The 10,919-nt window shown below is 44.6% G+C and overlaps 1 pseudogene; it reads left to right on the top strand.

The window, feature by feature from the left end:
* The first annotated feature begins 877 nt into the window (after positions 1–877).
* On the top strand, positions 878–10,341 carry LOC146571676 (inverted formin-2-like; annotated as a pseudogene).
* Positions 10,342–10,919: the final 578 nt, after the last annotated feature.

The raw sequence follows: 10,919 nt of genomic DNA, 5'->3' as shown, positions 1-10,919 counted from the left end.
AACATTCAAGTTTTGTTCCCTGTTCCTTGGAGTCTGCATTTTGGGTCCTTTTTCAATTCATACAGTCTGCCCTCGCCAGACTGTGACAAATTGTCACTGAGAAGCTGCATTTGCTGCCAGTTCGGAGAGAAATGCCAGCAAAGAAGAAAAGAAGAAAACCCCCTGCTGTCTGATCATTTCCTAATAACATTTACAAGTGACGGAAGTGACGGACAAGGTAAGCGACTCATGTTGTAACTGATGTCAGACGCCAGAGATTTTGGCGAAAAAATTAAAGCAAATGGTAGCTTAGAATTGAACAAATTCCTTTAAGCTTCAATTTTACCAAATACACTTATCAATTGTCTTATAACTAACAACATTTATCTAAATCATCTCCAACACCCTGGAGAACAACGGGGAGAGTTTAGAGGCTCTCCAAGATTATATTGATCAGTTCTTCCAGGATCTCATAATGAAGGCTCAGAGTGCATCTTCCCCGGCCAAATCTGAGACGCAGTCATCGAAAAGATGTTGCCCGGCAGATTCCCCTGGCACAACATCGCCATCCGGCAACGACATAGCTGACATCCTTGAGTCAATCGACAAACGATTGTCCAGTTTCGATGCAAGGCTGTACTTGGTGGAGATTCTACACCGGGAATTTAAATCCTTGCGAGAATCACTGGAGTTCAGCCAGCAGCAGGTGGAAACGCTCGCTGCTGAAAATGCCACGCTAAGGGAGTCAGTGAAATGTCTCACTTAAAATGTTACCCAGCTAAATAGAGAAAATCAAAATATGTGGGGTTTTTTTGTAAGACATTTCATGAAAAGCCGCTGATTTCTTGTTGTTTTACTCGGAGCTGTGTCATTTTGTGTTATTTTGCTTGCAGGGCTTCAGTTACTTGATGTTCTGCCAAAGCTGAGGGAGCAGGAGGATGAAGACTTGATTATTCAGTGCGAAGCTTTTGAAGAGGCGATGGCTGAAGATGAGGAAGAGCTCCTGCGAGTGTATGGGGGCATTGATATGAGTAATCACCTGGAGGTTTTTACTACACTTTTTAACAAGGTGAGCAGCTCCCCAGCCTCTCTCCAGCTGTTGTCCATCCTGCAGACGTTGCTGGTGCTGGGACCAGGGCGCCCTGACATCTGGCTGGCTCTGGAGGCCATCACTAACAGAGCCATACTGCTCGCCCAGGACTCTCAGATGGAGTCCTGTGAGAAGATCATGCAGCGGCTGATGGCTTTTAAAAGAAAAAGCTGCGACGATCGGCACGAGGTGGACGGACTGCGGGTCAAAGTGGATAAGGCTGTGCAGACGGAGCTGGATCACCCGTACACGGAGAAGCCAAACACCGTCCCCTCAAAGGCGCGACCCCAACATCACTCCGTGGCTGTATTAACCTCACACCAGATAAGAATCAGCTACACCATTTCTCTATCCACTCACACTAACTTGCATTAACATCTGTTTAACTTACCAGTATCAAATCGCATCTTAAAGTGTGATTTCATAGCAGAATTAACACCGTCACTCTCCGTCAGTGATTTAATTGGAATGTTTACGTTTTGTTTTGTTTTTCCCTCTCTTTCCCCCCCTCTTGGTTTTATGCTGCTCACCCCTGTCCTTGGTTTCTTTCTTTATTCCTTTCACTGCCTCGATCACCTGCTTCGACACTCATCCACAAACATCCTTTATTTCGACACATACGCACCATGCGCTCAACGGCAGCACATTTACATCAGTCAGACAGCGCACACAGTCATATAAGATACACACACTTAAGCCAAGCCTACTCATATTAGTAACTATGCATACACAAAGTCAGACTCAGGGAGCATCTCGCCACACATTTTTTCTCTCTCTCCTTCTCTTTATTTATGAACAAGTGACGTATTCTCTCCACCTGGCTAAGCGACGCACACAGCATACATCCCTAGTTATACACAAACATCTATGGGTACACTGAGGTTCATTACATGGAATATAAATGGAGCTGGCTCCAGAGTAAAGAGGTTAAAAATATTTAACCAACTCAAAAAACTACAGGCAGATGTTGTCCTATTACAAGAGACCCACAGACCTCTTAGAGGTTCGAATGAACTTAAAACACCGGAGTTTCCTAATGTGTTCTCAGCTTGTTATAATTCTAGACAAAGGGGAGCAGCAATTTTAATACATAAAAATATTAATTTCACAGTACTCGATACAGTTATAGATCCAGAGGGCAGATTCTTAATCATTAAACTATCTATACTGGATAAAAAGCTATGTATTGCAAGTGTATATGGTCCAAATGTTGATGATCCCTCATTCTTTCATGGTTTTTTCAGTGCACTCTCTGAACACTTAGATGGCACACTTGTTCTTGGAGGCGACCTCAACCTTGGACTAAATGAAGACATGGATAGGCTCAATACAGCGGGAACTCAGCGTAATTGGCAGTCCACAAATATAATCAAACAGTATATGAGCGACTTTGGTCTTTGCGATGCATGGCGCTCCCTTCACCCCACCAGTAAGGAATATACTTTCTCACATGTCCATCACTCCTACTCTCGTCTGGATTATTTTTTGGTCAGCAGCTCACTGCTGAACGACATTTCAGACACTGAGATTCACCCTATAGCTGTCAGCGATCATGGTCCTGTATCTTTAACACTAATGCACAAGAATAATACTACGCCAAGTAAAAACTTAATATATCACTAATATATCACTACTTAAAGATGAAGACTTTATTAAATATTTAAAAAAAAAAAAAAAAGAATGGACTCTATATTTAGACTATAATGACACTCCCGAAACATCAGCTTCTGTTCTATGGGAAGCAGGGAAAGCTGTGATGAGAGGTAAAATAATTTCTTTCTCATCACATAAAAAGAAAAAAAGAAAACAAAAATGTTCAGGAATTAGAAAAAAAACATCAAATCACTAGAAGAAGCCTACGCGTCCCACCAAGATCAGGAAACATTGAACAAAATACGCAAAACAAAACTAGAATTAAATGAGATAATTGATAAAAAAACAAAATTCTTAGTACAAAGACTACGCCTACAAAATTATGAACATGGTAATAAATCCGGTCAATTTCTAGCAAACCAGCTAAAAATAAATAAAGAAAAAACAACTATATGTGCTGTTCAAGATTCATCTGGGAACACAATATATGAACCGATACAAATAAACAACATTTTCAGGGATTTCTATAAAACGTTGTATTCACCACAAATAAACCCATCTAAAAAAGAAATTGATCAGTTTTTGGACAACATAACTCTTCCAAAATTATTGGACACTCAAGCAATGGCACTGGATTCGCCACTGACACCAGGTGAACTCCAGGAAGCCCTGATAAGTATGCCCAATAATAAGGCTCCAGGTCCAGACGGCTTTCCTGCAGAATTCTACAAAGAATTCTGGTCGATTCTAGCACCAGTTTTCTACAGAACGTTGTTGGAAATTAAAGAAAAGGGCAGACTTCCATCAAATATGAATTCTGCAAACATTAATCTCCTGCTAAAACCAGGCAAAGACCCTGTATATCCCTCAAGCTATCGTCCAATATCCCTTATAAATGTAGACCTTAAAATAATCTGCAAAGCTCTCTCAAAGAGACTGGAGAAAATAACCCCCCTCTTAATTCATCCTGACCAAACTGGTTTCATAAAAGGTAGGCACTCATCAACAAATACACGTAGATTACTTAATTTGATAGACTACTCATACAGTAAAAACCTAGAAACTACAATATTCTCTTTAGACGCAGAAAAAGCAATCGACAGAGTTAACTGGAAATTTCTATTTGCAACTTTACACAAATTTGGTTTTGGATCCTCTTTCATAAACTGGTTAAAAATATTATATAATTCCCCAACAGCTTGTGTTAGAACAAATGACCAGACATCCTCCAGCTTCTGTCTCTTGAGGGGCACCAGGCAGGGATGCCCACTCTCCCCTTCACTGTTTGCAATTTTTATTGAACCACTAGCAGCAGCAATTAGACAGAATTCAGTAATTAAGGGCATAAAATGCAAGAACGTGGAACATAAAATCAGCCTTTATGCGGATGATGTGTTGCTTTTTCCCCAAAATTCACAAACCAATATCTCTGGGGTGATTGAATTGATAAACTCTTTTGCAAGAATATCAGATTACTCAATTAACTGGTCAAAATCTACAGTTCTACCGATTAATTGCTCCCTCCATAATTCCTCTTCTACACCACTGCAATCGGGAAATATAAAATATTTAGGTATTAATGTTTCTCCCAAGCTTGCAGATCTAATTAAACCATATCCCACTTTTAAAGAAGGTAGAAGATGATCTGGCTAGATGGAAATGTCTACCCATATCACTCATGGGAAGGGTTGCCGCTATAAAAATGATGGTCTTACCAAAAATAAATTATTTATTCTCAATGATCCCAACTAAACCGCCACAAGATTGGTTCAGATCTCTAGATTCATGTATGTCCAAATTCCTTTGGAAAAATAAACCCCCACGTATAAGCTTAAAAACACTACAAAAGACCAAGGATAAAGGAGGACTAGAACTGCCTAACTTTCAGCACTACTTCTTAGCCAACAGGCTTCAGTTTATCTCAGGATGGCTAAAACACACCCTCTTAGATGAACCTTGGCTAGATGTAGAACAAGCACTCTGCAATAATCTAGAGATCTCAGACCTACCATTTATCAGCTCAAACATCCAACGACATGAATGCTTTAAAAGCATCAACATCAGCTCTTCTCTGACAGCATGGTGGGAGTTTCTAAAATTGACGGCGTCTTCATTAATCCCATGCAAACGTACACCTATCTGGAACAACCCTGACATATTACAAAACAATAATATGATAAACTTTTCAGATTGGAGTGATAAAGGAATCAAATATTTAGAACATATACTAGAAGGAACAGAATTTATTTCATTTGACAGACTAGTTACACAATATGGGATCAACAAGAAAAGATTTTTAGAATATCAACAAATTAAATCCATAGTAAAAAAGAAATTTAACCTCAGTCAAGTTGAACTACAAACACCACCAAGTGTGGTTCAATTTCTTACTCTTAAAACCCCCAAATTACTATCCAAAATATACAGAATGCTTTCTAAAACAGATGAATCAATATCACTTCCTATTGCAAAATGGGAAGCGGATTTATCAGTTAACTTAGACCTAAACTTCTGGTCTCAGATTTGCTTAAAAACCTTTCATCTAATTAGAAATCCCAGTCTTCAATTAATTCAATACAAAATATTACATAGAGTGCACTATACAGGTCATCGGATGTTCAAGATGGGCTTTACGTCTACCAACAACTGCTCACACTGCCAAACCAATTCACCGGACAATTATATCCACGCTCTTTGGTTCTGTCCACCAGTTCAGAAGTTTTGGCGCGAGATATGTGAAGACATCGAAGTGTCTGAAATGTAACATTCCAACTTCCCCCTTAGTGTGTTTGTTGGGCAGCTTAGATAATGTCACTTCAGAAAAGAATATAGCCCATATGATCTTCACTGCCCTATGCATCGCCAAGAAAACAGTCCTCATGAACTGGAAAAATAAAAATAATCTTAATTCTAACCAATATAGAAATTATCTATTAGATTACATTAGCCTTGATACAGCCTCTGCCACCACATCAGATCAATTGCTCTGGGCTCCTTTGATCAGCTCCATCACCTAGTGGGGGTGGGGGGGGTCATAGTTTGGTCCCGCCTTCACTGTTGTGATTGGTGTGGGGGTAGGGACAGGCTTAGGGCGTCGGGGGGTTCCCCGGAGGCATCTTCCTTGGGGGGCTCAACCCGGGGTAGCGGTCATGTCCGGTTGGGGGCTCTGTTGGCTCTCAGGTGACTGTTTCCTCGCGGCTGCGTGCAGCGGGGCTAGGGGAGGGTCTGTGCTGACGGACGTGGGTTACTGACCTGGTAGCCTGGCTGCCCCTGGATGGGTCCGGGATGGGCGTGAGGTTCTGGGGGCGCTCCGTCTCTGGGCTGGGGCCCTGGCCGGGCCTCGGGGGCTTGGACCCTGGTTGGTGTGTTGCCGGGGTTGTGGGCGGGTGGGTGCATGGGGGCCCAGGCCTGGGGCAGTGTGCCGCCGGTGCGTCGAGCCACCTGGGGGGCTCTTCAACTGGTGGGGGAGATTGTCACATCTTGCAGGAGCTTTACTCTCTTCAGGAACTCTCTCTGCAGGAGGGGGAGATACAGGAGAGGTGGAGGAAGATCTCAGCCTGGGTGTTTATTGTCTCATGTAGTCTGGAAGATGAGTGGATGGTGGGGTGGGTGCAGTTTTCTCTGTGGTGGGGTTGGGTGGACTGTCCCGGGCTCTGTGGGGCCGGGGGGGCGCTGCTGCACTGGGCCCCGGTCTGGATGGGCCTGGGCCCCCTTTCCCTGGCGGGTCGCGGAGTATGGGGGTGCCTACTGGGGTCAGCGGGGGAGCTGGCCCCAGGGAGGAGTCACTTGCTCCTCCCTTCCCTCCCTCCCCATCTCCAGCTGCCTCTCTCTTCCCGCTCCACCACAACCACCCACACATGCAGGGCCTTGGAGTAGGGGTATGTCACCAGGGTGCAGAGGAGGCTACCCCCCCTCTGTCCCCTTCTGGCTGCCTCTGCCTCAATTTTATCCCACAACTTAGACATTCACATTACTCACACTCTCATTACACATACATATAAGATCTTGGGGGTGGGCACGATACACGGAGTCCAAAGTACCATCAGGGTGTACACCCCACCCCTGGCGTCGTTGCCCACCTCTCAATGTTAAATACACTTAGACATTGAGGGCTAGCAGGAGGGACTATGCGCTTACCTGCTGCTCTCTGGCAGGTAGCTCCATGCATATATGAAAAACAGTCGCCTTTGGGTCGCCAAAAAGAAAATCAGGCAAAGCAAAGGCTGTCAGACGCTGTATCTGGATAGTGCTGGACCTCCGAAATCTCAGCGAACTGCAGAGGGTATACAACAGTCTTTCATGCCCATCACGCAAACTGGCGCCCCCATCGTTTATCAGTGAGATGGATCCTAACAGACCAATTGTCACTGAGAAGCTTCATTTGCTGCCAGTTCGGAGAGAAATGTTTCCTATGCCATGCTTCCAAGTTTCTTGTCTAGGTTTTTCTTATTGTTTGTTTAGATTTCCCAGTTTAGGTTTGTGTTAATTTTGCTTCAGTTTGCCTTGCCCTTTGTTTGTACCTTTTTTACCAGCCATATTAAACGGCTCGCTTTTTGTTAACATTCAAGTTTTGTTCCCTGTTCCTTGGAGTCTGCATTTTGGGTCCTTTTTCAATTCATACAGTCTGCCCTCGCCAGACTGTGACAAATTGTCACTGAGAAGCTGCATTTGCTGCCAGTTCGGAGAGAAATGCCAGCAAAGAAGAAAAGAAGAAAACCCCCTGCTGTCTGATCATTTCCTAATAACATTTACAAGTGACGGAAGTGACGGACAAGGTAAGCGACTCATGTTGTAACTGATGTCAGACGCCAGAGATTTTGGCGAAAAAATTAAAGCAAATGGTAGCTTAGAATTGAACAAATTCCTTTAAGCTTCAATTTTACCAAATACACTTATCAATTGTCTTATAACTAACAACATTTATCTAAATCATCTCCAACACCCTGGAGAACAACGGGGAGAGTTTAGAGGCTCTCCAAGATTATATTGATCAGTTCTTCCAGGATCTCATAATGAAGGCTCAGAGTGCATCTTCCCCGGCCAAATCTGAGACGCAGTCATCGAAAAGATGTTGCCCGGCAGATTCCCCTGGCACAACATCGCCATCCGGCAACGACATAGCTGACATCCTTGAGTCAATCGACAAACGATTGTCCAGTTTCGATGCAAGGCTGTACTTGGTGGAGATTCTACACCGGGAATTTAAATCCTTGCGAGAATCACTGGAGTTCAGCCAGCAGCAGGTGGAAACGCTCGCTGCTGAAAATGCCACGCTAAGGGAGTCAGTGAAATGTCTCACTTAAAATGTTACCCAGCTAAATAGAGAAAATCAAAATATGTGGGGTTTTTTTGTAAGACATTTCATGAAAAGCCGCTGATTTCTTGTTGTTTTACTCGGAGCTGTGTCATTTTGTGTTATTTTGCTTGCAGGGCTTCAGTTACTTGATGTTCTGCCAAAGCTGAGGGAGCAGGAGGATGAAGACTTGATTATTCAGTGCGAAGCTTTTGAAGAGGCGATGGCTGAAGATGAGGAAGAGCTCCTGCGAGTGTATGGGGGCATTGATATGAGTAATCACCTGGAGGTTTTTACTACACTTTTTAACAAGGTGAGCAGCTCCCCAGCCTCTCTCCAGCTGTTGTCCATCCTGCAGACGTTGCTGGTGCTGGGACCAGGGCGCCCTGACATCTGGCTGGCTCTGGAGGCCATCACTAACAGAGCCATACTGCTCGCCCAGGACTCTCAGATGGAGTCCTGTGAGAAGATCATGCAGCGGCTGATGGCTTTTAAAAGAAAAAGCTGCGACGATCGGCACGAGGTGGACGGACTGCGGGTCAAAGTGGATAAGGCTGTGCAGACGGAGCTGGATCACCCGTACACGGAGAAGCCAAACACCGTCCCCTAAAAGGCCACTGTGTACCTCTGTTCCACCGCCACCCCCACCACCCCCTCTACCGCCCTCTAACCAGTGCCCGCCCCCGCCGCCACCTCCTCCACCGCTACCTGGAGGGTTTGCTGGTCCCCCGCCACCTCCTCCATTGCCTGGAATGGCACCACCACCACCACCACCTCCTCTGCCCTTTGGACCAGGGGTCCCCCCCGCCCTCACCAGGGATGGGTGGTGGGCCACCACCGCCTCCACCTTTACCCGGCATGCCTCCTCCGCCTCCACCTCCAACAGGCATGATTGTGGCCCAGAGTAGCCAGGCCCTGGGCTGCAGCGCGCCCTCAAAGACAAGCCGCTGTCCCACTCTGAGGATGAAGAAGCTCAACTGGCAGAAACTTCGGACTGTTACTGATGGTCACTCCATGTTTTTTGCCCAGTCCAGTTTATTGTCAATGTGTACTCCAAGGTATTTGTGGAGGACTATAAATACCTTGGACTACACATTGACAATAAACTGGACTGGGCTAAAAACACCACAGCACTTTACAGGAAGGGCCAGAGTCGTCTCTATTTTTTGAGGCGACTGAGGTCCTTCAACATCTGCCAGAAAATGCTGAGGATTTTCTATGAGTCTGTTGTGGCCAGTGCGATCCTCTATGCTGTTGCATGCTGGGGGAGCAGGCTGAGGGTCGCAGATGCCAACAGACTTAATAAACTGATCCGTAAGGCCAGCAATGTTGTGGGGATGGAGCTGGACTCCCTCAACGTGGTGTCGGAGAGGCGGATGCTGTCCAAGATAAAGACAATGTTGGATAACACCTCCCACCCACTCCATGACATGCTGGTCAGTCACAGGAGCACGTTCAGTGAGAGACTGAGATTACCCATGATGCACCACTGAACGACACAGGAAATCATTCCTGCCTGTGGCCATCTCCCTGTACAACGCATCCACTTAACACACTGTTTGCTGCTACAACTACACATGTTTCTTTTCCAACTATTTATTTATAAGTGATGTATGTATGTATGTATGTATGTATGTATGTATGTATGTATGTATGTATGTATGTATGTATGTATGTATGTATGTATGTATGTATGTATGTATGTATGTATGTATGGTACTATTCTTAGTGTATTGTCTGTCTTGTCTTAATGTTGGTTTAAAATGGAGCACTGTAACAAAAAAATAATTTCCCCCAGGGATCAATAAAGTATTCTGATTCTGATGTGGGCCTCGGTTCAGAAAGAGCCACCTCCTCACGAGCCCGACTACAGCAGCATCGAGCAGCTGTTCTGCCTCCCGGTGGCCGAACACAAAGACAAGGGGGCAGCTGCTCCTGTCAAGAAGGAGCCTAAAGAGATCACGTTCATCGACCCAAACAAAAGCTTGAACGTAAATATATTCCTCAAGCAGTTCAGAAAGTCTCCAACTCTGCGGCGGAGGTGAAGGAGCAGTATGAAAAAGTTCTTGAGTCAAATCTGGAGTTGTTCGGAGAACTGGCTGTCTATTTACGTGAAGATGCCAATCAGCTGTCACTGGAGGAACTCTTCGGTACCATCAGGACTTTCCGAGGACTCTTCATCAAGGCGCTGAAGGAAAACAAAACTCGGACAGAACAGGCGGCCAAGGCTGAGAAGAGAAAGAAGCAGCTGGCAGAGGAAGAGTCCAAGAGACAGAAAGGAGAGAATGGGAAAATAATATTTACGCGATATCGAACTCTCAGAAAAATCAACCTTTGTGCAACAATGGAGACTCGGAACCATTCTTCATCGCCAGTCCATGCATAACCGCGAGTGAGTGTCTGCCTAATGATTTCAGCGATGTTTTTGAGTACAGTCTATCAGATTTTTAATATAGTTGATATACCCACCACACCAGATTGTCTCAGAAACAACACTGATTCAGACATAGGTTTTGAACAAGGCTGCATAACAGACTCGCAAATATCACAGGCATACGACGCATACTTAAATACAGCAAACACATCTACTTTTGATCAGACCCATTCTGCATCAAAAAATGATATATACCATCTTTGATGCCAAACTCAGCCAACATCAACAAGCAGTACAGAGGGATGTGCAAGAAATAGCAGCTAAAGTCAACCAACGTCAAGAAGCAGCACCAGGGAACTTGCAAGAAATAGCAGGGGTTCTAACTAGTATCCAGCAGACAATAAACAATACCTCGGGTTTATTAGATCTCATTGATACCAGCTTTCTAAATAGTTGACTTTTAAAATCCACACCATGGATCCACCCCGTAAATTATTCAAACACAATGATGGTACCTCCACTCGAGCTAAATGGTTTGACTTTGAGGGTTTTAACCATGCGGCTGCACAATTAGTAAGAAAATGTCAAGT

This window comes from Mchenga conophoros, linkage group LG7, assembly GCF_057382185.1.
Source record: "Mchenga conophoros isolate Kocher_MC1m ecotype Shallow Benthic linkage group LG7, M_conophoros_male_GT1.1, whole genome shotgun sequence".
In the NCBI taxonomy this organism is placed as follows: Eukaryota; Metazoa; Chordata; class Actinopteri; order Cichliformes; family Cichlidae; genus Mchenga; species Mchenga conophoros.
Note: the sequence above shows the minus strand (reverse complement) of the source record. Positions and strands in the feature narration are given on the sequence as shown.